Source organism: Phoca vitulina, unplaced genomic scaffold (assembly GCF_004348235.1).
Source record: "Phoca vitulina isolate PV1807 unplaced genomic scaffold, GSC_HSeal_1.0 scaffold1, whole genome shotgun sequence".
NCBI lineage: Eukaryota > Metazoa > Chordata > Mammalia > Carnivora > Phocidae > Phoca > Phoca vitulina.
This window is the reverse complement of record NW_022589704.1, coordinates 1,452,263-1,456,673: the sequence shown is the minus strand read 5'-3', so window position 1 is coordinate 1,456,673 and position 4,411 is coordinate 1,452,263.

The window sequence follows — 4,411 nt, the reverse complement described above, 5'->3', positions numbered from 1 at the left end:
CCGTGACAGTCTCTCACTGGCTGGGCCGTGACAGTCTCTCACTGGCTCGGGGCCACCCGCTCTGGCCTGGAGAGCTGAGCCCTCCTCAGAACTGGGGGCGGGGCGGCCTCCACCACCCGCCTGGGCAGCAGCCTCCACACCCACTGCAGGCACCCGCAGGGAATGGAAAGAAGCTCTCTGTGCCTACGGTGTGGGGAGAGGCCGTGACTGCCTCTTCCCCGTTGTCATATACACCTTTAAAAATAGTTGGATTGGATTGGGATCTGAGGAGTCGGGCTCGGGGCCCAAACCCCGTGTGTGATCTCCGAGGCCTGCCCGTAGGCGGCCACAGAAGTGTGGCCTGCAGGCCTCGCCGGAGCAGCCCTCCCCGCCCAGCTTCGCGGTCTGTGCGTGGGCCTGTGCTGAGGGCTCTTCGCACACGTGCATTGCTAGGCATGTCACCGCCGTCAGACCTGCTTCCCGGGGTCCTCGGCTGAAGCCCTTTTTCCCCCTCTGACTCGGTGCTTTCCACTCCCAGCCTTGGCGCACTGCCCCCGGTGCCCCCGCACCATACACAGGTGGGAGCCTGATACTCAGGGCTCCTCAGGAGTGAGGTGGTCCTCTCGCCCGTCTGCAGGCGGTCGGACGCTGGCCTCATGTAGCCATGCGGGTAAACGGAACACTGAGAGGCCGTTGCCTTTCTTCGGTCTCTGGACTCTGCTGTGACACTGGACTGTGACTTGCAGTTTGGCTCGGCATCCTAACTGGCCGCGGACACCAGCAGCTCAACAGGACGCAAATAAAGTCCCTCCACTGACTGATGTGTGGTCGAGTCTCTTAAGTGACACATTCTTCCTTCATCTCTTTATCTCCCCTCGTGACTCTTGCTTTTGCTGCCCAGCCCTGCAGAGTGGCCCACAGACTGGAGCTTGCTGCCGGCACCCCTGGGGGGTCGTGGGTCCTACTCCGTGCCCTCGCTGGCTCTTGTCCCCGGGACCCAGCTCCAGTGGCTTAACCGAGCTCAGTTGTGATTTTTTGTCTGTGGCCAGCCACTTCATGAAGGGACTGGTTGTTTGTTAAGTATAATTGCAAATTCATGGATTTAAGCACTTTTTTGTGTTCCAATTCATGGAAATGGTTCTCCTATTGACATTCAAGGCATCTCATCTTTGGCCAGTGGGAGTGAACTTGAGTTAACTCCTGAATCCTTTAGACGTTGGCCAAGAGTCTTGATCTACTTTGTTCTCTAGGACGAAAAACTATTCCAGGCCCCTTCTATACATTTCCTAACCCAGACCTGCAAGCATCCACTGCCTTCGGGAGCCCCTCTTTCTCTTCAAGAGAAATGGTATCTAGAGACCAATGTCTGGGTGCTTGGGGTGCTTGTTTTTAGGTCTTGTCAGTGGACAGAACTAAGATACTAACTTTTCTTTTTAAGATATAACGCAGTACAAGCACATACTGATACCATTCACTCCAATTCACATCTGCATGCTTTTCACTGAACCTTTTTGAAAATACATCTGCATCTCCTTTATTCCACACCGGAAACTTCAACAAAGCCCAGCATAATGATTCATTTGTTGTATCCCACAACACAATAATCCCAAAATAACAATACCAACATTACTATCAATAGCATGATTACTGAAAACAGTTTAAGATGCTTTTATGTATTTTAAAAATCCTTGGGTTATGAAGATATAGAGATGAAACTCTGTTTTAACATTATTTGGAAAATGATTACAGAAAATGAACCATTTTTGACATTCTTTTTGTACCCAGGCTATATAGATAACAGTCAAATACTGGATTTTAAAATCACTTGGAAGAGTTTGCTAGGATTTTGCTATCAGGTGATAATGCAAGTTAATTGGCTTTATCTTGCTTTCAAGTTTAAAAATTTCCTTTAGGGGCGCCTGGGTGGCTCAGTTGGTTAAGTGTCTGCCTTCAGCTCAGGTCATGATCCCGGGGTCCTGGGATCGAGCCCCACGTCAGGCTCCCCAAGCAGTGGGAGCTGCTTCTCCCTCTCCCACTGTCCCTCCCCACCTCTCTCTCTCTCAAATAAATAAGTAAAATCTTAAAAAAATAAAATTTTCTTTTAAAAATGTAATTTAATTTAGTAATTACATAAATATTTACATGCTCTAAAGCCAAATCTACAAACCAAGATATATGCCTATATGTAGAAGTCTAGTTTCTATTCCAGTCTCCCTTCACCTCCTTCCTGCCTGTTCCCTGTAGGTAATAGTTTAATTTAAAACAAATTTAATGGCTTATTCTTCCATTTGTAAAGATAGGAGCTGCTGGCGTGCTATAAATGAATAAATACACATCAATGCTTTTTTTCACTTAGCAATCTGTCCTGGAGAAAACCATTTAGTAACGTATAGACTATTTCTCCTTCCCTTTTTACAACCTCCCGGTGCCCCGCGGTGTGGACAGCAAGCATTTCATGGGCGCAAGGCCCTCTGGACAGACATCTGAGGGGTCTGTGGCTGTGCTTCCCTACCGCACGGCAGGGAAGGGCCTCTCCAGTCTCCTCTTCCTCACTCGGCTGGTCTGTCTGTGGCACAGATTCCTGGAGGTGGGATTACTGGGTCAAAGGGCAAGGCCTCTCTAATTTTGCGGGATTTCCAGGTCCCCTCCAATGGGGTTTGTATCATGTTAAATACCAACAGATGATATCTGAGGATGTTTCCCCCATAGATGGCTGTCAGACACTGGGATTACCTCATCTGACAGGGACAAATCGTATTGCGATGACTTTTAATTTATATTTCTCATTTTATGAATACGCTGAGCATCTTTTTAGGTCTCCAATGAACCATCTGCTTCTCATGGTTCCTTTTCTGTGAATCTGTTCCTATCTCTGTCCGTTGGTGTCTTGCCCAACCTCCAAAGGAAGTGGTCCTGGGGAGGGACAAGGAGAAGGACACGGGACGAGCAGGGAATGCTCAGCAGAGTTCGTCAGGGGAAACTGAGGACCCCTGCCCTGGCATCTCCTGGGGTGCTGGAAAAGCAAGCCACTTCTTGGGCCCACCGCAGACAGACTAGCTCAGAGGAGCACAGGCGGGAGGCCCGCTGCCCTTGGGGTTGGGGGGGAACCTCCTCCTGAAGATGCCCCTTTCCAGGGAAATGGCCCTTCTCGGGCTCCATGCACATCAGCTGTGGACATCCCCAGTGACTTTCAGGCAGGGGTGACTGCGGCGCTCTGCCCACCACACTCTCAGCCAGGCAGGTTCTTGAGCAGCGGTGCCCACCCAGACGAGGAGCCCTCCTAGGGAGGGTGGGCGCACTGAGTGGGGACGGCTCCCCAGGTGGGCTCCAGGACCGCTATCTCTGCTGCCCCCAGGGACCAAGGTAGGGAGGCACTCGAAGGCAGCTTCCCCAGGCGTGGGGCCTGGCGTGGGACCAGGCGTGGGGCCTGGCGTGGGGCCAGGCATGGAACCTGGCGTGGGGCCAGTTGTGGGACCAGTCGTGGAGCCTGGCGTGGGGCCTGGCGAGGGGCCTGGCGTGGGGCCTGGCGTGGGACCAGGCGTGGGGCCTGGCGTGGGGCCAGGCGTGGGACCAGGCGTGGGGCCTGGCGTGGGACCTGGCGTGGGGCCTGGCGTGGGGCCTGGCGTGGGGCCAGTCGTGGGACCAGTCGTGGGGCCTGGCGAGGGGCCTGGCGTGGGGCCAGTCGTGGGACCAGTCATGGGGCCAGTTGTGGGACCAGTCGTGGAGCCTGGCATGGGACCTGGCATGGGGCCAGTCGTGGGACCAGTTGTGGGGCCTGGCGAGGGGCCTGGCGTGGGACCAGGCGTGGGACCAGTCGTGGGGCCTGGCGAGGGGCCTGGCGTGGGACCAGTCGTGGGACCAGTCACGGGGCCTGGCGTGGGACCAGGCGCGGGGCCTGGCGTGGGGCCAGTCGCGGGGCCTGGCGTGGGGCCAGTCGCGGGGCCTGGCGTGGGACCTGGCGTGGGGCCTGGCGTGGGGCCAGTCGCGGGGCCTGGCCTGGGGCCAGTCGTGGGGCCTGGCGTGGGACCTGGCGTGGGGCCTGGCGTGGGACCAGGCGTGGGGCCAGCAGCCAGCCTTGCAGTCAGAGAGCGCCTGAGGCAGAGAATCGGGAAGGAGGTCTATCAGAGTAAGGGAGCCGTTCAGGAGTCAGCAAAAGCAGAAAGTGCCTGGGAGGCACCTGCGGCTGGAGCAGCACCCCGCCACCCACCCCACCGCCCCTGCCTGGCGGGGTCCCAGAGGGGGACAGCCCCTCAAGGAGCCAGCCTTGGAAGAGGGGAGCAGCAGCTGTCCAGGGGTGAGTGAGCCATCCTGGGGCAGCTGGGGGCCGTGGGGTCAGCCAAGCGCCAGGCACCTGCTGCCGTCCCTGCTGGATGAGGGTGCGGTGCGTGGCATGTGGCAGCCCGCAGATGGGGACACTTCTGTCATTTGCGGG